At 39.3% G+C, this 25673-nt stretch overlaps 1 protein-coding gene and 1 long non-coding RNA gene across 9 annotated transcripts in view; one reads left to right on the top strand and one right to left on the bottom strand.

Annotated features, from left to right (window-relative positions):
* The window catches only part of SORCS1 (sortilin related VPS10 domain containing receptor 1), a 591779-nt gene that overhangs the window by 56802 nt on the left and 509304 nt on the right, over window positions 1–25673 (top strand). The window lies entirely within an intron of this gene.
* Window positions 6348–18837, bottom strand: LOC135965187 (uncharacterized). Its single transcript, XR_010578090.1, has 3 exons — window positions 18671–18837; window positions 10481–10508; window positions 6348–6651 (listed from the first exon to the last, which is right to left on the bottom strand). It is a non-coding gene; the product is annotated as an uncharacterized lncRNA (long non-coding RNA).

Raw genomic sequence — 25673 nt, 5'->3', positions numbered from 1 at the left:
GTAGCCCCTTTCTTTTGGCTGACTTCTCCCTTTTGGAATGGGAATGTTTATCCAATGCCTATATGCTCACTGAATCTTGGAAGTAACTAATTTTTTTTTATTATTATTTTACCAACTCATAGGTAGAAGGGATTTCCTTTGTCTCAGATAAGACTTTGGGTTTTGGACTTTTGAGTTGATGCTAGAATGAGTTAAGACAGGGGGACTGTTATGAAGGCATGATCATATTTTGCAATATGAGAAGGACATGAGATTTGAGAGGGACTGGGGTGGAATGATATAGTGTGGGGATTTTTTTTCGTGCCCAAATCTCATGTTGAATTGTAATCCCCAATGTTTGAGGTGGGGCCTGGTGGGAGGTATTTGAGTCGTAAGGTTAGATTCTTCATGGCTTAGTGCTGTCTTCATGGTAATAAGTGAGTTCTTTTGAGATCTGGTCATTTAAAAGTGTTTGGAACCTCCCCACTACTCTCTTGATTGCTCTTCCCTTTGCCATGTGATATGCATGTTCCTCCTTTGCCTTCTACCATGATTGAAAGCTCCTTGAGGCTTCGCCAGAATCCAAGCAGATGCCATCACCATGCTTTCTGCAAAGCCTGCAGAACAGTGAGCCGATTAAACATCTTTTCTAAATTATCCAGTCTCAGGTACTTCTTCATAGGAATGTAAGAACAGCCCAATACACACAAGGATGCTTCAGGATATACAACTGAGACTAAAGTCTGCAGTCCTGTCTCTAGGATCATAGATAAGTGTGTTTCCCTCCAGATGCCTGGGCATGTAGGATTGCTCACAGGCTACAGCTCAGAGAGGTTGTAGCTGAATTTCAGTATCTGCTGTAGGGCTGAGTTTGGCAAGCTAACCCAGGAGACTCAGGCAGGCATTTCTCCCTCTGGGTTCCTAGTTGAGAAGGCCTACTCTCAGTCCACAGCTAAGAGTGTCTAAAACTGAGTTTCAGAGCTGTTTCAGGGTCTACATCCAGACCAAACTTTGGCTGGCCTGTCAGCCAACATACTAGTGTGCGTGAATTTTTCTGGCCTCTTTGCTGATGATTGTTATAATCAGATCAAGACAAAATGGGGCCATAGCTGAGTCCACAAGAGGACAAAGCTATTTCCAGGTCTGCAGCCAGGACCATGGTCTGCAAGTCTGCCATCTGAGCATGAGTTGACCCTCTCAAAATGGCCCTACTAAATATTGGGCTCCCCTGGAATTTCACAACCTCCTAAATTAATCCAAGGCTCCTACAAAGGCTATTTTGTCTATGGATAGCTGAAAAATTATTGTTGCTGTGGGAGATACAATTAGATGAGCTCTTATCCCACTATTTTGCTGATGTTACCTCATTTCTTTCACACTTAACTATAAACAGTCAGGAGGAACTAAGCCACTCCTTCAGTGCTTTGTTTAAAGATTTCCTCAGCCTAGTATCCAATTGCCTTGCTCACAAATTCTACCTTCCACAAAGCACTGAAACACAAAAACAGTTCATCCAAGTTATCTGCCACTTTATAACAAATATTACCTTCCTCCACTGTCTACTAACATGTTCCTTATTTCTGTCTGAGACCTCATCAGAATGACCTTTGCCATTCATATTCCTAATTTCAGGGTTACATAGGTATTTTCTAAGATTGAGGCTTTCTCTGCATCTCTACTTTTTTTCTGAGACCTACACAGAATCACTTTTAAAGGTTCTTTACAGCAATGTAGATTTTTTCTAGCAGACACTTCAAAACACTTCTAGCCTCTACCCATTGCCCAGTTTCAAAGTCACTTGGACATTGTTAGGTGTTTGGGATAGCAGCACTCCTAGTTCTGGGTACCAATTTCCTATCTTAGTCTGTTCGGGCTACTATAACAGAATGCCATAACTGAGTGGCTCTTAAACAACAAAAATTTATTTCTCGAAGTTCTGGAGACTGGAATCTTGAATCCCAAATTGCTTCACTAGTAATTAGGTATCTGGTGAGGGCCTGTGTCCTTGTACATAAATGGCCATTTTCTCTTTGTATCCTCACATGGCAGAAGGGATGAGAGAGATCTCTGGGGCTTCTTTTGTCAGGATACTAATCCCATTTACGAGGGTTCTGCCCTCAAGACCTGATGACCTCCTCAAGGCCCTGCCTCTAAACACCATCATGCCAGGTATAAGGCTTAAATATATGAATTTTGGAGGGGAGGGTAAACATTCAGTCTATATAGTACACATATATTCCTAGGATTGATAATTTTAATTTGACTGAAAATATGGTTAAAAAGGAGAATCTTTATTCCTGATACTGAGAGCTGAGTGTGATTTTTTTTTTCCTTGGTGATTCTATAAAAGCCATCCCCAAAGATATTTAATAGATATGATAGTTTTTTGTTATAATGCAATTCAATATTTAGATATATAGTTTGTAGAAGAAAAGCACTTCTTCAGGAGATAAATAAATGCAGAATAAATAGGTAGTTGTCAAGTCTGGTTTGACCCAAAGTAATAGGCATTTAATACTCATCTGTTTATAACATCTATTTAACAAACATGTAGTGAGCTTGTGATATGCTGGCACTGTTCTGCATTTGGGAAATACCAGAATGAGGTACTCATCCTGTAGCTAAATTGATTAACTTATTGCATGATTACTATTGGGGAAAAGCATCTTGCTTTTGCCAAATGTGGAATGATGGTCAAATCTTTTCAGTATAATACTATCTGAAGAGTGAGTCTGATTTATATCATCTGAATGTACCTAGTATTCAGACTTTTGAGAATATTTGACAAGGAGATCGTCATCCAAATTTCTCATTTTCTGCACATAACCAGCAGAGACATAACCATGTCTTCCTTTGATCGGCTCTGGGAGGTCCACGGAAGTCCAGATCCGGTCTAGCTTATGAATGTGTTTTCTGCCTTTCTAACTTCCTGAACTCTTTTTTGTGCTTCTCTCCCCTCTTTGCACCCTTCTCATGTGGTGCTTCAGCCATCAAGAATTACCCTTTCCTTCCTAATCACTACATTCTCAGACCTACCACAAGAACTTTGTGTATGCTCTGTGTGATGATTAATATTGAGTGTCAACTTGATTGGATTGAAAGATGCAAAGTATTGTTCCTGGGTGTGTCTGTGAGGGTGTTGCCAATGGAGATTAACATTTGAGTCAGTGGATGAGAGAGGCAGACCCACCCTCAATCTGGGTGGGCACCATCTAATCAGCTGCCAGTGTGGCTAGGATAAAAGCAGGCAGAGAACATGGAAGGAGTAGACTGGCTGAGGCTTCCGGCCTCCATCTTTCTCCCATGCTGGGTATATCCTGCCCTCGAACATCAAACTCCGAGTTCTTCAGCTTTTGGACTCTTGGACTTACACCAGTGATTTGCCAGGGGCTCTCCGGCTTTCAGCCACAGACTGAAGGCTGTACTGTTGGCTTCTTGATTTCTGATATTTTGGGACTGGGACTAGCTTCCTTGCTCCTCAGCTTGCAGAGGGCCTGTTGTGGGATTTCACCTTGTGATTGTGTGAGTCAATACTCCTTAATAAACTTCCTTCATATATATATCTAGCCTATTAGTTCTGTCCCTATGGAGAACCCTGATACACTCTGTTGCCTGTAGCCTTCCTTACACTCTGACTTCTACTTGCCCTTTAGTTCTTAATGAGACACCATGTTCTGTCCTAAGGCTCTCCTGACCCTCCAGACAGTTCATTGGAGCCACATCTGTGTTCGCCCCCAGAACTCATTTCCTCATTTAGGCAAGATATGTTAAGTGCTAAACACAGTTATTAACTCACTACTCGCTAAATACATGTTAACTGTTTGAGTGTTATGATCAGTATCAGTATTATCAGTATTACAATTATCATGCACTTTTCAAATATATGTTGATTATTGAGAAATAAAATTAGAGTTTCTGGCCAGTGTTTTTTTTTTTTTCCTGCTGATTCTTCTGAATATACCACAGGCAGTCAGGTCACTCTTGGCTCCTCTAGTTCATCTCTTTCAGATCCTATCTCCCACACAACTAAGGCTGTTTCACACTTGCCAGTTCTTTGTTTCTTAGCTCTGGCAATAAACTCCTGACCTGTTCTTTCCTATAACTTAGAACCTCACATGTCTCTGAAACAGATAAGCAGTACATGTGGATTTAGACATAACTTTCCTGCACTCCTCAGGGAATTTGGTAAAGGATGGCAGAGCGAAAAAGGGAACTCTTTCATACTAGGATCATGTGAGGCTAAGTACTTTTCCAAATGGCCAAATCCTGGAAGGTCTTTCAGCCATTCCTCTCTGGAATGGACATCTCTGGCCCTGGCCTGGTAGTCATGCTTCTTTTTTTCTCCTGGGAACATCACACTTATGTTCCTTTACTGTTCTCCAGTCTCAGTCCATGTGTGTACAGTAGAGTGGTTCCCACACTCCAGATTCTGAGGTTACAGGTGGCCCTTGTCTGCCAGTGAGGCCATACTATTTACCTTGGCTAGAAACACTGTTTCAGGAGAAGGAAGGTGACCAAAGCCAGACCTTTCAAGCCAAATATATTCAGTTTCCAAACTTCTTTTGGAACTATTGGATAATAGGAACTTCTTTCAAACTAGGGCTGCAAAGCAGGAGAGGTAAAATTGAGTGGAAGAGGATTAAACTTGGTGAGAATGTGCTTGAATATACCCAAAGCATGGAAAGCTGATCTGAGAGGTAGGGAGAGACTAATTCCTAACAGTATCACTTAGCACCCTGAGGCAGTCAGACCTGGGGATTCATTCCTTGAATTTCTCAGTTGCAATGGCAGTACATTTCCTTGAATTTCCAGTACAATTCCTTAAATTTCTTAGTTGCACTGGCAGTACATTCTCTTTGTTGTTGAAGTTTCATACAGTTGGGTTTCTATCATTTGTGTCCAAAAAGGTTCTGTCAAATCTGCAATCCATTAAGGCAGGAGAAAAATGATGCGTGCAATCTTTTGTCCAAATAGAAGAGTGGCCTTTGAGGCAACTCACAGTAAAATGATGGTCTGTTATAGTTTGACATTTCCTGGCTCTAAAATGGATCCCATGGCAGTGGCCACGGGTGCTTAGGAGGATTTGGTCTTTGAGTTTTACATGAAGGAGCACAAAGGGGTTTTATAATGGCTACTAGATTCCTCTTTGGGATTCCCTTCTCTGCTTCCTACTGAAATGTAAATGCCTGCACAATGCAGATGGCATATTTCATTAATACAAACAAAAGTCCAGGCAACAGATGCTTTGGGGACTGAGGGGAAAGGAGATCTCTGTATTTCTCCAACAGCAACAACTCCGATGATAAATTTCTCCCACTGAGCATATTGAACCAAGAGCAAAGAAATGTGTAGTTTTCAAGCCTTAGGCACTCTACAGTATTTAAAAGTAGGAAGATCAAAATCAGTATTTTTGGACAAAGAGATCTTATGTTGAGGAAGCTGCATTGAAAAGCAATGAGCAAGAAAAGCTGAGTCCTGCTTTGTGAATTTCACAGGGCTTGGGGATGGGCAGGACTTCCAATGTTCTGTTTGTCTAGAGAGCATATATTAATAAACCTTAGTCGGGGCCACTGCCATCTACAATGACAAAAGCCAGGCCAGGCCAATTATTTGCACATCAAGGACTGGGTTAGCTGTGGCTTGTGTTCCTTTGTTTCTTATATTGTTTTGTGGGAAATGTAATGCAGAGATGATTAATTGCAGAGCAGATCCAACTCTTTCTCTGCTTGTGATCCGTTTAAATAAAAATGCCCAAGTCTAAATTATGAAACTATGTCAAGGTGTAATAATTCAAAAATTTATAAAAATTACACCATGCTTTCTGGTCATATTCTTCTGAGTTTATTGTGACTATGGGCAACTACTCGGGCAGGAGTGTTGTAAGGAGAAAGGTATGGGGGTAGAACGAATTAGAAAGGCAGAAAATGTTATCTGCATTATTTTGGTGCTATTTCACTGAAGAGGGAAGATTGATAGCAAGCAATTGGAAGCAATATTACAGCAATTTTTGTGACTCCTCAGTAGGGTAAGCATAATGCTAATAAAATATTGTGGACAGGGATTGTAGGACATTTTTCTGTTCACAAAATGTAAAGATTTTTACATTATATTTTATATTATAACATATACTCTTTAAAATACCTGCCCCTCTAATTGTGTGTGCATTTTTAGCCTATTTAGTTATCAGAATAGAAAAGGCTGAGTTAAGCCGAAGAACCACAGTTTATAGCTTTGCATCTAAGACGTAGATGCTCAGAGTCTTCTGGTTTTGTAAGGCTTTTTCCTCCTTTCTTCTTTGTAGTGCTTAAATAAAATGCTAACTAATTGCCCACTGAGTGCAGGAAGCAAAATAAAGCACCTTTAACAAATCCTAGTTAGATTCCCTTTTTATATGTAACTCAAAGAATTGATGCCATTAAAAATGTCAACCACTGACCATCCAATATCTTGCCACTGCTGGAAACCAGTCTTCACTTGGTAACACCTGTTTGTTCTGTATATCCTGATCCAGATCCCAACACCATGACATTTCGCATGACTTCCCTATATCCAGAGGTCTTCTCAAATCCAGCTTCAGGATAGTGAGCCATACAGCTTGACTTGCATGAGAAGGGCCATACGTTTTCCTTTCTGTACTTCAAACCCTCTACATCAGAACCAGCTCCACAGTGTCTAAATGAATAATCAGATTAAATAATGAAGGTTCAATAATGACAAGTGCTTAAAATGCAATGACTATTACTAAACATGCATTTGTTCATTCTTCACTTATTGATGTAGCAAATACTTATTATGTATTGCATTATGCTAGTCATTAGGGGGAAATGATGACCAAGTAGATATTGTTTCATAAGGTCTAGAAAACTCCCTTATCTTTGATCCAGGCCATACTGAAAACACACACTGAATATTCTATAGAAATAAACTAAGGTGATAGGCAGAATCATTATAGATCAGAGATTGCAAACTGAAAGACTAAATGGGCCATGCAGGTTACATATAGATATAAATGTAACTGGGCCAAATGAGAGTTGATAAAGCATGATAGAATTTATAGCTAACTGAAAAATGTCATACTTAAAGACATTTCAGTTATTTTTATTATAAAGAATATTGAGTCAACTCTCCCCAAACAGAAACACACACACACACACACACACACACACACACACACACACAATTAGCCCATGGAAGACTTGTGTCTGGAAATGTTAACATACTTAAATTTTAGGTTACTATTTTTTATTCAAGCATATTCAGCCCTGGTGCATTGGCTCATTCCTATAGTGCCAGCAGTTTGAGAGACCAAGATGGGAAGATCACTTTAGGACAGGAATTTGAGACCAGGAGGGAGGGCTGCCTAGGTGAAGTATAGGGGAATTTTACTTTAGGGAAACTATTCTGTATGAGCCTATAATGGTAGTTACGTGACATCATACATTTGTCAAAACCCATAGAGTTTAAACACAGTGAACCTTAATGTAAACTATGGATTTTGGTTGATATAGACATGTCAGTGTTGGTTCATTGGTTGTAACATAGTGAGACCATGTTTCTACAAAATATAAAAAAGTTGACAGGGCACGGTGGCTCACGCCTGTAATCCCAGCACTTTGGGAGGCCAAGGTGGGTGGATCACCTGAAGGTCAGGATTTCAAGAGCAGCCTGGTCAACATGGTGAAACCCCATCTCTACTAAAAATATAAACTGTCAGCCAGGTGTGGTGGTGGGCTCCTGTAATCCCAGCTACTTGGGAGGCAGAGGCAAAGAATTGCTTGAGCCCGGGAGGTGGAGGTTGCAGTGAGCCGAGATCGCGCCATTGCACTCCAGCCTGGGCAACAAGAGTGAAACTTGGTCTCAAAAAAATAAAAATAAATAAAAATTTAAAAAAGCTAAGTGTGGTGGTGCATGCCTGTACTCCTAACTACTCAGGAGGCTGAGGAGGGAGGATCTCTTGAGTCCAGGAGTTCCAAGTTATAGTGAGCTATATGGTTGCATCACTGTTCTGTAGCCTGGGTTGCAGAGCAAGACCCTGTCTCTAGAAAAATAATTTTAAAAATACATGTCCATTATTTCTCAGCAGAAAGAATTATTATTTTCTTAAAAAGGGAGAAGTTTAAAGTAACATTAAGAATCTTGACAGATAAACTTTTGCTTTTATGTGGGTATTCCCTTGTTCTTTCTCCCGAACCGTCTGTAGGAGTTAGATCTTAAAATAATGTCAGGAGAGAGTAATCAAGATCCAGCCCACTAACCACCAGAGTCCTTGGTTAGAACTGGTGCTCCCTCCTCTGAGGATTGTTCAACTCAAACAGCTGAAGATAAGAACTATTCTCCCACCAACTTTCAAACTTACCCAACCAAAGGCTGATTTTCAAGCTCTTTCTTTGAGATTTTCAATACCTGATCTTTTCTCTGAAGTCCCTAGACACAAGATAGCTTTGACTGTTTCATAAAGGCTGCCTAAAATACTATTTACTTACTTTTTTTTTTTTTCCCCGAGGCTGAGTCTCACTCTGTTGCCCAGGCTGGAGTGCAGTGGTGAGATCTCAGCTCACTGCAAGCTCCACCCACCAGGTTCATGCCATTCTCCTGCCTCAGCCTCCCCAACAGCTGGGACTACAGGCACCCACCACCACGCCCAGCTAATTTTTTTGTAATTTTAGTAGAGATGGGGTTTCACCGTGTTAGCCAGGATGGTGTTGATCTCCTGACCTCGTGATCTGCCTGCCTGGGCCTCCCAAACTGCTGAGATTACAGGTGTGAGCCACCACACCCAGCCTATTTACTTACTTATTACAATTTACAAAATGTTCTCATGTTTGAAAACCTCATACTTGAATATATGTGAGGTGAAAACATTTAAATGCCGGCTGTTAAATTCACGTCTCAAAAACCTACGGAAATTTCTGGAAGGAAACTTTCCTTTAGTTAGCATGATGGTTTATGTGACCCAGAAAGATTGTAGCTTCTCAGGGACAGACGTGTCTGCTCCTTTCTGCATGTGCAAATGTAAAAGAGTCTCCACTTATTGTGATTGTGACAAAATTAGAGGTAATAGCAAATAATCACATTCTGTTGAAACTACATGTTATGTTATCTGTATTGCCTCCAGGTTTTAAGATCAATGAGGTCAGAAATCATGTATATTTTGCTAATTAATCTCTTACTTCAAGTACAATGCCTGGCACATAGTAGGCACTTAATATGTACGTGCTAAATCCATACAAAACAAATGAAAGAGTGAATTTAGATCACTTTTACTTGTAATATTTTATTGTCTTCTTTATGGTTTTATTAGATGAACCTATAGTTCCTTGGTTCAGTAATTTTAAGGAAACAAATTTCAAATGCATACAAGCATTGTTTAATACACACTTCTGCAGTGATGGAATACCTGCTTTGTTCAATATTGTAGCCACCAGCCACGTGAGACTATTAATAGACTGTTAAGTGTGATTAGTATGACTGAGAATCTGAATTTTAAATTTAATTTAATTTTAATTTGATTTAATTTACATTTACATATTTATATGTGGCTAACGGCTAAAGGTCTGTGCATAGCACATAGACCACTCCTTTAGGGAATCTTGTTTAACTGTTGATTAGGTCAGTATTTGGAAATGCTCATTGGAAGGCTCACATATTACGAGATGGACATGTAGACTTCTTGTATTTTCTGGTGGTCTTACACTCAAAAATCTTCTCAATCAAGAGTCCATGAGAATTGAATTTGAGTTAACATAAAGAGAATTATATATTATGCAGTTAATAGAGAAAGAAAATATCCTGTTATCAAGCTGCCCTGAAAAACTTTTATCTGCCAGTCAAGACTGAACCCAACTTTACTACTCAGAATTGTTTCTTCTTTACATCCTCTGGAATGCCGTAGAATTTTGTCAATACCTTTAACACTATATATGCCTTCACTATAGATTGTTTACAGAGCAACTAAAACTTCCTTAATTAATGGACACTATATCTTACTTTTGTGCAGAAGCTCGTCGTGGGACTAATTCAGTACTGTACACATTGTTGGTTGTTCATGAAGAGTTATTGAGTGAAGAATGAAATTTGGGGTCCAAAGATTTGCGTTCTAGTCCTGTGTCTGCTATTTGCCTAGTGACCTTGTGCCTGGAATTTAACACCTCTAAGTTACAGTTCTCTTATTCTTAAAATGGGAATATTAATATGTGTTTTCCAAGAGTAATGCATGAGGGCCACATGGGAGAAGTCATGCATGTGTAAAGATTACCAAAAATAAATCTAATTATTGTCAGTATGGAGCTTTAGAGCAATATCTTCAAGGAACTAATTTCAATTCTAGAAAGAAGTCATTCCAAAATTATTAGAGGTTATGCCACAAAGGCATTAATTAAATTTCCTCTTCCCTTATAAAATAGTGTCATCTTTAACAACGAGGTGTTGGCTGAGCCCAGACAGAAAACAGTAAATTCTCAATTTGATATGCATAACTGACACGTGATACATATGCACTCACCAGATCTTTTATGGAGATAGCCTAAATGCTGAATGGTGGGGGAAAACAAAACAAAACAAAACAAAATTATTGATTTAGACAGTATAATTATTGATTTAGATGATAGAGACAGCTCACCAGTCTGCATTAGGAAAACTGACTACTTCTTCACTATGGCAAGTAGCCCTCAGAAACAATAGTTGTTTCTGGACCTCTTATTGTCTACTTAGTGATGTGCTAGATGTTCGCCAAAGAGGTGTGAGACTAAAGAGCTAAGTTAGATTCACTTGGGAGGAAAGATAAAAGACCTAAATATAGATAAGTTGGTAAAGAAAGACATACTGAGAAACATCATGATAGCCTAGTAATATATGGCAACCTGGATATTATGCCTGACATAAACAACAACAAAAACCAGATATTACAAAACTTGGCTGCTCTGCAGCTTACTTAATGATTGTCTACATATGACTAAGACATGACCTGCACAAGGAGAATGCTTATCACAATAGTGCTTTGCAAAAAGTAACTGTTTTATAAGTAAGAATTACCAGATATTCATCAATCACCCTACTGTATAACAGGCATAAAATGGGGCATTTTTACCTATATTACATTGTCTCATGTTTTTATAATAGCTCAAGGATGTAGATTTTTGTGTGAGTTAGGATTCTGGCAGAAAAGAGATGGCACACTCAGATGAAATTAGAAATTAAAGATAACGTAACGAAGGGACTATTTAAAAGTCAGAACTAAAGGAAACCTATAAGCAATAAGAAAGCACCCAGGCACTAGCCGGTGTGCAACTATCACCTCTAGTCCTAAAGAGGCTGAGAGTTTGGTAAGCAGAATTGAGAGGGAACCATAAGAGCAGGGAGGGCATAGATGAGGAGAGCTGCAGGCACAGGTAAGAAGAATATGGCCCCTGCTAGTGTGTGGCCTGGCAGAGAGGCTGGGGCTAGGGGTGGAGTGGGATGGTGGAATAGAGTATAAAGACTTTGGTCTTTCTCTCATTCCAGCTTTGGAACCCTAGCCAGTTGCTCCCATGAACTCAAATGGACACCTTGCAGGCCCAGTTGTTATAGCACCAAAATTGGCATCCTATGACACACAGTAGGGAGACGGAAAGTAGGGACGGACCTGGAAGGCAAATGGAAATGATCCAGCCAGTTTTGTTGCCTTTATTTTACAAATAGGGAAATTGAGGCCCAGAACAAATAAATAATTTGCTTAAAGGCATGCTACAAAGAAATCATACGAAAGATTTCTGATTCCAAAAATGTGTCTTTTAATTTCTTCATTTCTCATTCACTTGTTAAAAATAAATCACAAATTGGGCTGTGCTCCTGGATTTCATTCCCTGAGCACAGAGGTTTTTATTCAGTTCCTTTATTGAAAACTGTGTCCTAACACTGGCCAGACGTTTCCCAGAACCTTGCATTCATCACAATTGGACATGGCAAAAGTGAGTGTGTGTGTTTCTGTGACTTTGCGAAAAGATCTCAATACTGACAGAGGTTATTCTTAAAGCACATTAACTGTTGTTAAAAACAATTGAAGATTGGAGAAAACTAGTGTTGGAATAGCATAGAGAAGTGAAGAGGGGAAATGAGATGGTCAATCTAAATGGAAACTAGGAAAAAGGAGCTTCTGGAGAAAATCTTGGGTAAAGAATGAGTTGATGATCCGTTTTGTTAGGAATTTGACCTTTAACAATATTGATAGGGCCGGACGTGGTGGCTCACACCTGTAATCCCAGCACTTTGGGAGGCTGAGGCGGGCAGATCACCTGAGGTCAGGAGTTCGAGACCAGCCTGGCCAACATGGTGAAACCCCGTCTCTACTAAAAATACAAAAATTAGCCGGGTGTGGTGGCGGGTGTCTGTAGTCCCAGCTACTCAGGAGGCTGAGGCAGGACAATCGCTTGAACCTGGGAGGCGGAGCCTGCAGTGAGCCGAGCTGCACTCCAGCCTGGTGACAGAGAGAGACTTCGTCTCAAAATAAATAAATAAAATAATAAAAATATTGATAGGTGTAGCAAAGCTTTACTGAGGGCATATGATATGGTAAGTTGTTGTGCTGAAGCAAAGTCTTCATGTACATGATCTCTGTGTTCCCTACAGGTAACTGCTTAACCTTTTCAAGCTGAAAGAAGTTGAAAGTCATATCAATAGTATGTGGTAAAACATGATTTCAAATCTAGTAATCCATTGACCTCAGAGCCAGTCCCTTTTACCTTTTAAAACTTGTTAAAGCAAAGCACAAAGGCTTCAACATCTTATTCCTCATTTATTGAATGCCGGTCAAACATATCTTCGACTGTTTCTTGCTTCTTGCAACAATAACTTAGCCATACATTATCTGCATTTATGGTGACTGCAAACACTGGATGAAATGCAATTCATCTATTAGCAAACCGTGAGTAACCATGTCAACTTAGTGCTGTATATTTTATAATGGATATGGTTGTTTCCAACTGGATGGAAATAGAGAACAGACAGGGAGGGTTTCATATATACAAGAGGAAAATTCCTGGATAAGTTGTCAAGTGTACCTTTATTCTTGGTTTTTTTTTAATGCAAATTGAATTCCACTCACCAATTGGAAATAACTGTGTTGAGGCTATATTATAGGTTTATTGTAAGCAGGGCATAAAATATTTTTCGTATTTGGCTTTACAGTATTTTAGCTGAATCACCTTTTACCGTGTTTCTCCTTGGATGGGAGGTAACTTTTGTTTTTTAATATTCGTTGTGATTTCTGCCCTATACTTAGCCATTGGTAACTTTTTAAATTTTTATTTTACTGTAAAACTCAGCACTGATAAATCACTGGCCCTTACATATAGAGTGGATTTAAAATTTATACACTGTGACTGAGGTGGGTAGAAATATAACTTTATTTCTTCATAACTGAATACTGCTTGCTCACCAGCACCCATTTCTGCTTAAGGAAGGAATACTTACATGCCACTTGAATTTATCTTACTGACTTCCAGTTAAAATCCATCACCTTTTGGATAAATCCAACTCTTTAGAACAGACACTTAAACTTTGAGCGGTTTTTTTTCCTCTGCTCTTTCTTCTTTGCTTGGGTTCAGGGAGACTATGAGTTTCATAGCTACATGTGGCATGATGAGGTGGGGAAGTGGCATCAGGTCAATGTGTACCCTTCAGTTGTTGCAGGCTCCCACTAAAGAATGTTGCCCCTTGGCCTTTCATATTGACTCTGTGTCTGATGCAACTGCAGATGAGACAGATTGCCTTCTGTTTCCTTGTCTGTATTATGCATTGGCATCAGCCCTCTGATAGACTAAATCCCCAATATAATGCTTGTGGGTGCTATATTTTTTCCCAAGACTAGCTGTGACTGCCACTTAATTCCTAGCTTGGGCCATTTACCCTAACTCTTTCTCCTCCACAGTCACTTTACCTCTTGCCTTAATGACCAGCCAGTGTATCTGTGTCCTACACTAGGCCAGGGGGAATTTTCACATCTTGTTAGCAGCGTAGAGCTATCACAGGTTGGTGAGAGACACTCTGCAAGACTGCCTTCTCTCATGTTCCAGAAGATCATGCAATGAGTTTCCCTTGCCGACAGATCATCAAACCTGTCTATGACGCTTCTATTACTTTCCCAAACACAGGTTTCCACTGCGAAGAGTGAAGGGGCTGGCTGTGTCAGGGACCATGCTTACATCGAACCATATTGCTTCTCTTGTTCTTAGGGGTCCTCCCACCAAGTCAAGTGCTACTCTTTCTTTTGGTCTGGCAAACTATATCCTTATCATTCCCTATTCAACACATATTGTCCTCTCTGATACTACCAACTACTGATATATGGAGCCTTTAAAAAAAAAATTCTAAACAAAAGCCATTTCTATTTCTTGTATCTAATTATTGCCAATCAAAATGTCTTGGGCTCTAAATCTGTTGTAGGATCTGTGACCTTGAATGAAAACCATTTTTTGAAAGTTACAGGTGAATAATTTTTATCCTATAGTTTATATCTGTCATTCCCCCTTTTTTGAAATTATATACCTCACCTTCGTAGCCTATTAGTGAGAACAAAGTGCTTAAGGAAATATATCATGAAGCAAAAATATGATTTCAGTAATATTTAGAAATGTTTTTCAACTGCAGTAATAAATTGGAGTTTCTTAATGTCAGTTTGGAAGAATACTTAACAGAAAGGATTTCCCTGTGATTTTAGGTTCTCTATTTGATTGAAGGATGTTTCTTAGAATATTAAAGACGATATATTATACATTCATATGATAATTACCATATGACACTGAGTGCTGGGGATGTAGCAGAGAATAAAAAAAAAAAAAAACTAAAATGTTTGCCCTCATAGATCTTATGTCCTTGATTAAAAAAAGAGAAAATGTATACATTAGTGAAATATGAAGGGCATCATATGTTCGTCACTGTTATGGAGAAAATAAAGTAAGGGAGAATGTTAGAAAGTCTGGGAGAAGTGGGGTTTTTGAAGTTTTAAATAGAGTGATAAGAATTGGAAAATCTCGAGGTAGCGAAGGAGTGAGCTATGTCTGCTTCTGAGGGATAGTGGTCCAGGCGTAGGAATGGTGACTAAAAAGTTCCTGAGGCTGAAATGACCCCTCTGCGTTCAAGAAACAGCAAGAACATAAAGTTACAAGAGCTGGAGCAGAGTGAAGGAGGCAGAGAACCTAAAGGGATGAGGCCAGAGAGATCATGGTGGAAGAGGAAGTGATAGGCAGGTTATGTAAGGCTTTTCCATCCATCACAGGGAATGTGGCTTTTATTCTGAGGGAGATTTTAAACAGGGAGTGATATGAAAGACTCACTTTTTTTTTTTTTTTTTTTTTTTTGAGACGGAGTCTTGCTCTGTCGCCCAGGCTGGAGTGCAGTGATGTGATCTCGGCTCCCTGCAACCTCCTCCTCCTGGATTCAAGCAATTCTCCTGCCTCAGCATCCTGAGTTGCTGGGACTACAGGCACCTGCCACCACGCCCAGATAATTTTTGTATTTTTAGTAGAGATGGGGTTTCACCGTGTTGGCCAGGATGGTTCCTATCTCATGACCTCATGATCCACCTACCTCGGCCTCACAAAGTGCTGGGGTTACAGCCTGGAGCCTCTGTGCCTGGCCGAAAGACTCACTTTGTAAGTCAGTTGCTCTAGTTGAGAATAGATTGAAGAGGAAAGGGTATAATGAGGAGATGCCATTCAGGACGCTATTTCAGAAATGGAAGCAAGTGATAGAAATGTTTCAGACCAGGGATGCAGCACTGTTGGTTGGAGGGCGTGTGTATGTGTTGGGTATGTATGTGGAAATCAGTCATATGTTTTGGGAACTAGTACTGCATCATGGTTAAAAAAAAATCATGGCTCTGCAGTCAGGCGGCTTGAGTTGTAGTTTGAGCACTTACTAGCAATGGAATCTTGAAGAATTCCACTAAAGCATAAGCCGCATGAGGCTTTTGTAAGGATTAAATGAGAAATGACTGAAAAGTACCAAAGAAAGCTCCTTAGCTCATAAAACTTAAATCATTACCTGGCATAATTATTGCCATGGTTTCTTTTCTTACTGAACTTGAGAAAAGTTGGAATCATGAAGCAGTTAGGGTTTTTTTTTTTTTGTTTTGTTTTTCATGGTCTTCTTTTAGCCCGTGAACCTGGGAATATTTTCCAAAAAGCTGAAAGTGCTTTCAGGATTTGTCTGGCATAGGTACTTAGAAGTAAAATATAAAGCCTTCTGTTTCTCAAGTCCTGCACTTGGTTTTCCAGTGAAAAGCCACAAGATATACTTGGCATCTTATGGTTATTGAGAAAAGGGTGTAAAAATAAAGTTGTGATAGCTCTCTCACAGCAGGTTGCTTAGTTCTTAAGCCTGTTCTTTGCTAATCTGTAGTATGTGTTTGATTCCTGAATGGGGAGCTCAGTAAGAAGAATGAAGGAGCCTAGCGTCTGACTGGCAGGCATATTGGACTGCAGCCTTGTCATGTGCAAGGCAGGGAGAATGATACTATTGAGAGTAGAGCAGCACTAGCTGTCATGCATTCAGCACTTAAGTGTGTGCCAAGCCCTATGCTTGCATTGCCTCTCACCATGCAATATGGATGATATTATCTCTCAATACTACTCAGCTTCCATAACCATAAACGACGATCTCCTGAAGAATTCTTGTCTCTCATCCTGGTTTTCACTGCAGAAAGAGCTCATGTCAGTCTTCGGTAACATCAGCTCTTGAAGCGTTCTTGGCATCTTAGAATCACACAGAGAGTGTATCATGCAGTTTGAGAGTTTCTCTCTTTCCCGAGCTCCAATTTTGCGGTTGCCTTTAGTATGGCTTCCAATCCTCCTGCTTAGAAGCATTTCTGAACTTCAGATGTATGGATGTACCTGCTTTACCACATTTTCATAGTTGGCTTAAGCAAGAGATCTTTTTATCTTCCTTCATAAATCAACTTTCAATATTCTTAAATCACCTATGCAGCTCTTCTTGGAAATCTCTTAGATTTACTGGCCTCTTTTGGGCCTGTAGGTACTCTGATAGGTACTGATGTGCAGTGTCGTGTGCTCTGATCGCATTATGTAGGAGCTCATTCATACGTAAAGACAGGAAAGACAGGATAATCAGAAAGTGAGTGATGGGTCATGAAACTGTGTGGCAGCTACTTGGCCATTGTGGAATATTAAGATTTTTGCATTTTACCATCTGAAAGAGTGAAACGAGTTGAAGAAAATAAAATGTAGCCAAATGGATCATTTAGGCTTTGAAGGACCAAAGTCCAGCTGTTAGACGCACATGGGGGTCTCCAGCAGTTACTATATCTTGAAGGGACTACTCTCAGGTAAGCAATATTTGAGAAGACGATTGAATCTCAGTGACTTATTCTCCTCTACCTGGATCCTTAATGTAGCAGCAAATGAACTCAGTCTCTGGAGTTTGAAGTTCATGCCCATGCATAAAATGTTAAAGATGACTTTAAAACAGACACTCCATTCATCTTCCCAAGTTTATGGGACTGTCAGGAGGCCAGAGGCACAAGTTTAGAAACATCAGAAGAGTTATCCTCCAGGAAATGGAAATTAATGTACCATCTTAATCTCAGCCATCCTCCTCCTATTTATATGACCACATTAAATGATGAAACAATTGATTGTTATCATCAGAAGGCTGACTCATAGAAAAGGGAGAGAGAACAGCAGCATTTGCTTTGAATCCTAAGGCGTCAGTCGTCACCGATGCTGGGGAACTCATAAGCAGGTGGTGAGGATTATGGGATTTATCAGGGAAGGCTCAAATGGGGCTACTCACCAGCTCTGTGACATACGCAGGAAGGGATTAGTAGAAGAGTCATGTCAGCAGCAGCTGCGTGATGAGATTTGTGACAAAATGTGGTAAAGGATGCTGCATTAACTGCTTTGTTGGTATTTTCCCATGATGAACCATAACAGAGGGCTTGGGTCTCCCTTGCTTTTACTTTTTCCTCCAGACACCTCATGGAGATAGAGCTTTTCTTTCCCATGTGTTTACTCTCTTCTAGGTCACTGGCTATCTTTTCTTTCATTTCACTCACCAATTGTGTGTGTACGTGTGTGTGTGTGTGTGTGTATGTGTGTGTACGTACGTACGTATTTTAGAATAGATACCTGGATGTATTGTTTTGGACAGTACATTCTAGATCCAGTGTTGCTTCTGACAGTGTCTCTTTCCATATCACTTCCACTGGAAATAACCTGAGTTCTACATCCCAGCTCAGAATCTTACTGTCTAACCCTTCCAGAACTCTGTTTATCAAAATAAGGGCTTTGGTTCAAATTATGTGTGCAGTCAATGAGGCTGTTATTTCTAATTTTACCATCTCTATCATGCCCAGAATCTCCCAACCCCAGCTAAGCATCTAGGCTTAGTGTTGGAAGGTTCTGCACAGTTGAAAAATAATAGCTAACATCTATCTGTAGCTTTACATTTTACAACGTAATTACCTTCTGTCATTTAATATCTCCAAAAATATTGGAAGATAGAAATGATTTTTATTGTTATCAGTCATAATTGTCATCATTAGTACTATCATTATTTTACTCATGAGAAAGGTAATGTTCATGAAGCAATGACCCAACCCAAATTACAAGTCCAAACTACTCTGTGCTCTCTTCCTACAGGAACAATGCTAAAAATAATTAGTCATGTAAGGGAAACATTTGATTCCTCCACAACTTACATGGTAACTGGAGGCTGCCATGTCCCATTCCATTTTCCTTTGTCTTTTACTTCCTCTCTCATGGTGTCCAATTAGGCCCATGCTTCTCCAGGATTCTCTTTAGGGATGCGTAAACTAGGACAGAGCACTGTTGGGGAAAGTGCTCACAATATTCCTGCCCCCTGTACAAGGAATTGCAAGTGAGTGGGAAGAGATTAAGAAGGGCTTATTCATCCCAGAGAGAGACCTGAGCCTCTCTGCGTGGAAACCATCAGGCTCTCCACATTCTTTCATTCTATAATGCCTCTATGTCATTGTTGGGTGAGTTGCAAAGTGAAATAAACACAGGCTTAAGGGATTTGGTGGGTCAATGGGTCATTCTTCCTACTGCCCTCTTCACAATTAAGTCTGAAAACAGCTGCAGCAATCTGACAGCCCTTTTAAAAATTGTAACGATGGATGGAATAAGTATTGCTAGACATGGGTGGGTTCATTTTAAGACTTTAAGAACTTACAGTAACTTGAATCTAGTTTTGTGCCATTTTTCTTGAGTTCAGTGCTTTCTGTGGTTAAAGATGGGGTTTGGGAAAATATAGATGTGACAAATATCATTGTATTCATTTTACACCTGGAATAACTTGTTTGCCTTTGTCTGACAGCATCAGACTTAAATCCTTTTGTCTTTTTATTGAGTTATTTTACCTCTTTTTCATTTGTGTATTCCTTCATTAATTTATTTATGTAAGAACTAGTTTGAGTCCCCTGTTCAAGGTTTGGCTCTGTGCTAAGTGATGAGGATACAGCAGTGAGAAAGAAAGATATTTTCTGACTCCCCAGAAATAGTATCTGTTAGATGATATTAAAGCACGTGGAAAAGATGTTTTAATTTCTGCACATTTTTAAAGACAAGATAGATTTTCAGGTGTCTAGGATAATTTAAACTTGTCTTTTCTGAAGGTCAGAAAGATAGGCTATGTACACTACTCATATGTGTTGGATGGGAATCACATAATAACTAGAATATCTATACCGCTTTTTGTTTACCCCAATAAACATTTTTTAGTTCATGTCAAATAATATCAGCTTTACTACTAATATTTGTTAATTTTATGAAAACATTGGCTTTAACTTTTAGTTTGCCTTAACAAGGACACCAGCAAAACAAAATTAAAAAGTAAAATTCTAAAAAAAAAAAAAAAAAAAAAAGATTTCTCATATACCTAAATGAAAAATAAAGGAATTTGGCTTTGGGTGATTATTATTGATGTTTTAGAGGTTAGCAGTTGATCGATCCAGTCTATTTTCCGTGAATGTCTTTTGTATATCACAAGATACTAAGTTAGATGGTAATGGCAATCTGAATTAGATTAAGGTATCTGTTAATATTAGTAATAGAATTAATAATATAAATAATAGTAATAAGAAATAATAACTTGTTGAAATTAGCTTAGAGGAGACACTGACTGGAAAGTACACAGATACTTAAAATTCTAGGAAAAGCTGAACAGGAAGTTCCTGGGAAATGGAGGAACCATGACAATTTCAGGGGCTACAATAGAAGTTCGTGAAATTTTATTGTAAGGCCCTACCATTTATGTAACTCACACTCTGCATCTAAATTACAGATGAGTAGGAGACACATGCTAACTGTCCCAGTTTGGTTCAGTTGTCCATGTCTCTTCCAGTGATCTGTGCTCAGAGAGTAAAGGCAAAAATCTGCTGATTATCCAGCAGTAGCTGTCAGAGCTGACCCTGAGAAAAGGTGGGTGGAAGAATTGAACAATATGCCTACTTTGTTACATCGTGGGCCTGCCATATCTGTTTGCATTACTTCCCCGGTGAACTGGAGATAACTCTAGAATACGAAAACCGGTCACAGACATCAGACAGACAGAGTGCCTGCCATGCCCCACCCAATCAGGGAAATCCCACAGTCCCAACCAGGCAGGGGCTGCCTCCAGATGCAATGCATTGAGTAAAAGCTGCTTGTCAGTCATTGCATTTCCTGGGTGAGGTGCTTGCCTCCCTAATGTTTATCTTAATTTTGTCTCACAATTCTGAGATCTATGGATAAAATGGTGAATTTAACTACTTCTAGTGTAACTGTGTAGAGTATTCAGGGGAAAGGGTGGGAACAACAACAACAACAACAACGAAATCAAGCCTTTTAAAAAAATAAATTCATGCCGGGCGCGGTGGCTCACGCCTGTAATCCCAGCATTTTGGGAGGCCGAGGCGGGTGGATCACGAGGTCAGGAGATCGAGACCATCCTGGCTAACATGGTGAAACCCCGTCTCTAGTAAAAATACAAAAAGTTAGCTGGGCATGGTGGCAGGTGCCTGTAGTCCCAGCTGCTGAGGAGGCTGAGGCAGGAGAATGGTGTGAACCCGGGAAACGGAGCTTGCAGTGAGCTGAGATTACACCACTGCACTCCAGGCTGGATGACTTTGTCTCAAAGATAAGATAAGATAAGATAAGATAAGATAAGATAAGATAAGATAAGATATCTGCTGGTTAAATTACCCAACCCACAGCAATTGAGAAACTCTATCAAACAAAAGGGAAACAGGCAGGGGCTATGGGAAGGTTTCTGCAGAGAGTTAGGAGGCCTAAGACGATATTTATTTTCCCTCCTTTACTATTAATTCCATCTTTGCCATGTCTTCATAATACATGTTACCTTTGTTCTTCAAACGCTTGACTTCTCATGGCCATCCCAATATAAGGTTCTAGAAGCTTTCCAGTTAATCTTGTGCTACTTGTCACCTTCTTTATCTTCACTATTGCTGTGTATTGAGCATTGACCAGGTGGTAGGAAATTGACTTGGTATGTTACATACATTCTTATTCAGTCTTTACAATGACTCAAGATATTGGTATTATTTAGAGAGGAGCTAGTGACTATTCCGATAGGTTAAAACTGTGTAATATTACTGCTGGGAAGTAATAGAACCAATCAACATAGATGTATCAGGAACTTTCCATTATATTACATTGTCTTTTATTTATTAAATGAAAACATGTTTCTCCAGGAAAACTAGACATATGGATCAAGGATGAAGCTACTTAGTAAGACTGGACTGGCTAGAGCCACTGTGCAATACCATGATTTACAGGAAAAAAAGCAAGAAGGATTGTTTTACCCCCCAATAAGGCTTCATGTTTGAGGGGACAGCCAAGCCAAGTGGTGGCAGGTGAAATGTAGTGAGTTTCTTCTATTTTGTAGGGGACAATTATTTCATCTCAACAAAGACAACCCCAAGACTGACTTAAAGTAAAAGAGATGAAGCCACAGAAGAATAAAAATAAAATCCTCAATCTAGTGTTATTTCTATGTGTGTGTGTATGTGTGTGTGTGTGTGTGTGTGTGTGTGTGTGTGTGTGTATTATTATTATTATTATTTTATGAGACAGAGTCTCTCTCTGTCGCCCAGGCTGGAGTGCAGTGGTGTGATCTTGGCTCACTGCAAGCTCCGCCTCCCAGGTTCACTCCATTCTCCTGCCTCAGCCTCCTGAGTAGCTGGGACTCCAGGTGCCCACCACAATTCCGGGCTAATTTTTTGTATTTTTGGTAGAGATGGGGTTTCACTGTGTTAGCCAGGATGGTCTTGATCTCCTGACCTTCTGATCCACCTGCCTTGGCCTCCCAAAGTGCAGGGATTACAGGTGTGAGCCACTGTGTACAGCCTGTGTCTGGTAATATTTTCTAGGTGGAGTTAAATAGTGTGACTAACAGAATGCTGTGTTCCCAAACCATGCTGGTAGGTCACTTAATACAATTAATGACTATATGATGTATGTGTTCTTCCAATTGCTTTAAAAAAAGAGAACCATATAACCCAAGAGATAATTCAGATGTACCTAAAGTCCACAGCTATAAGTGGCAAAGTGAAAATATTGAAAATGTTGAATCTAGACCTACTTGACTCATAATTCATGGTCTTTCCAATATGCCATATTATTTATAGTTTGATAAATTTATTATTTGAAGTATAAACAATATAGGATAATTTTAGGATATCTCAATATTTTAAGCTGTTGTGTAGTAACTTCCCTTAGTTATTAAAAACTGGTCTTTAAATGAGGTTAAGTATCTGCCCCTAACCTCCCAAAATAATCCACCTGTGTCATAAAATTCATCATCTGCTCACTTCCAAGCTTTGAGAAGTGGATTAATTTTGCATCTGTATGTTCACATTTTTTGTAGTCTTAGCTGGGTTTTACTATAATATACAATGGATTAGGACTTCTGTTTGAATTGTGAACCTATTAAATGATTCCATGTCTCTGGAAAGCAATGAGCCCTCTAGGTAGTGTGCTTAGATGAGATTACACAGATGCTTCTCCATTGCCCGAATTCTCTTCACTGTGAAAACTAGCTTTGAAAATCCTTATTTTGACAGCATTTATGAAGTGCTTTAAACCTCAAGTCACTTCCAGGCATTGGACTTCTTTATTCAACTGCATTCTTTTCAACAATATGGCTTGGAAATTTGTTTGGTAATGGGGAAAAGGCCTTGGTTTGTTTTATTCTCAAATTCCAATTGCTTTGTGAGTGATTGTAGAATATAGAGCTAGTGTCTTTAAGGCAGTTGCCTTGGCATAATACAAAATGCTCATTGTCTAGTCTTCTTGAGAAAAACATTGTGTGGTTGTTAAAAAGTATTCTTCATATAATTCTACAGTGTTCAGCCAAGTAGGATTTTTAAACATCCATCTTCAATGTGTCACATATGTTTGGGTGTCAACAAACTTCTGTATTTTCTGAGCTGGAGTAAATGCTCTCAGAAACTTGTTTTACTTACCCAATTCTCTTCAAAACTGCCCTTGGCATTTTGTTTATCCCATATGTCTTCCGAGTGACATCTATCTCCCTTATTGTAGCTTTTAACGAGGGTGTTATTTGATAGTAAATAAATTATTTAAGGGTTTAATAAAATAAAGCACATCATGATTGTCCATAAAAGGCAAGCTGCAAAATGAGCTTTAATCATGTTCTTCTGTTTTGGAAGTAGATTTCACATGTATTTACATAAAACTAACCATTTTCAGTCTTAATGATAAGTCACCCCAATTTGAGGAGAGACATGTTAAGTCAGTAGAGATATTATATGTTGATACTCTGGCCAATTTTTGTTTGTTGTGTTTAAATGCTATTACCAAAGGACAAATCAGGCTTTTCTAAAAAGACAATGTAGTTTTCAGAGTCCTCGAGACAGAATGATTTAGAGAAACCTAGAGGCAGAAGAAATATTTAGTGACATCTCTGTCTATCTGCATCTATCTCTGTCTTTCTCTGTCTCTCCGTCTCTTTCTCTTCCATTGTGAATAGGCTAAGGTACTTGTGCTTTTAAGATTTTATGAATCTGGAACCCAAGATCTCTTCAATAAAACAAAAGCTTTGAGGGCTTCACACTACTGTGAATGCTCATCAAGACCAGATACTGGTTTCAGAAGCTGTGCTTCTGAAATTTTGCATGCCCTAGAGTTTATATCTGGTGGATCATCAATGTTTTAGTAAGCTTGTAATCAGAGTCTCATGAACGAATGATTCTAGTGTTTTTCAGGAAATGGGATAGATTAGAGCCTCAGATAATCTTGAAAGCTGTAGTTTTTTAAAACAAACTCACAGTAACTTTTGAATAATTTTACTTGTGGTTTTGTAGAATTTACTTCATCTCATTATGGGTCAGGAGTTAGTTGAGAAATGCATCAAGGAATGCATTACTGTACCTCTACCTTTCAGATGGAGAAGTCAAAGTGTGGATTTGATTAGCTTGCATCTGTAACTATTGTGGACTATTATTAAGCATTCATAAATAAATAAAAATAAAATTACATTTTATTTTTTCATGTTCTATTTTTTTAATGCTGGGAAATTCAGTATTCTCTCTTCTCTCTCCCCTCTTTTCTCTTCCCATACATATACATACACAAACACATCTGTGGTCTTTATACATACTGAGGCTTAAACAGAGATTTGTCTTCTGAGACTAAGAAATAGTATAGTCCTTGTCCATTTAAAACCGTTTCTCGGCAGGGCACGGTGGCTCACGCCTGTAATCCCAGCACTTTGGGAGGCCAAGATGGGCGGATCACGAGGTCAGCATATCGAGACCACCTTGGCTACGGTGAAACCCTGTCTCTACTAAAAATACAAAAAAACAAAAAAATTAGCCAGGTGTGGTGGCGGGTGCCTGTAGTCCCAGCTACTTGGGAGGCTGAGGCAGGAGAATGGCATGAACCCAGGAGGTGGAGCTTGCAGTGAACTGAGATCGTGCCTCTGCACTCCAGCCTGGGTGACAGAGCAAGACTCCATCTCATAAAAACCAACCAACCAAACAAACAAACCAAAAAACCCACCTTTTCCCCTACTGTGGACATTCACATCAGCTCTAGGTAATATTCTGTTAGTTTTAGATGAATACAATTGAGAAAGTTATGTTAGGTAGAAAATGGAAGGATATGTCATAGTCATCCAAGCCTGAGTGAATATCCAACAGCATTCCATACATTTCACCTTAACAGCAGGTTGAGAGGCCCATGCTAAAGCCTTGGTGTCATGTTCAAACCCTTCATATAACCCCATTCCAGTCAGAATTTTAATAGATTGGCATGAGTCATCCCACTCCCCTCAAGGGCCTCCTTTTAGAGTGCTCATATGCAGCCCTCATCCTCCTGCCCTCTTTCCTTTAAAGCTGTGAGTTCTTTGTGAAGAAGAAAGGGTTTCACTTAGAATAGCTCTGCTCACCTATAAGGCTAGGAGTAGGTTAAGAATCTTCTGAAGATGTAGTGTCTCATTTCTTAGAATTGTGGAAGTAATTGGTCTGAAGAATTCCTTGGGTTCACAAAGTACTAATTGCCACACTTTAGCTTTCTAAAGATAAAGAAAAAAGTATGACCCATGACAGTCTTATCCTTTAAGTGGTTGTGTCTTAGTCATCAAGGGTTTTAACTTAAAAACGTGTTTAGTTAAATGGGATTGGAATAATAATATGAAAAACAATACCAACAATCAAAATC

Source organism: Macaca fascicularis, chromosome 9, assembly GCF_037993035.2.
Source record: "Macaca fascicularis isolate 582-1 chromosome 9, T2T-MFA8v1.1".
Lineage (NCBI taxonomy): Eukaryota > Metazoa > Chordata > Mammalia > Primates > Cercopithecidae > Macaca > Macaca fascicularis.
The sequence above is the reverse complement of the archived record's forward strand: the minus strand, read 5'-3'. Positions and strand labels throughout refer to the sequence as shown.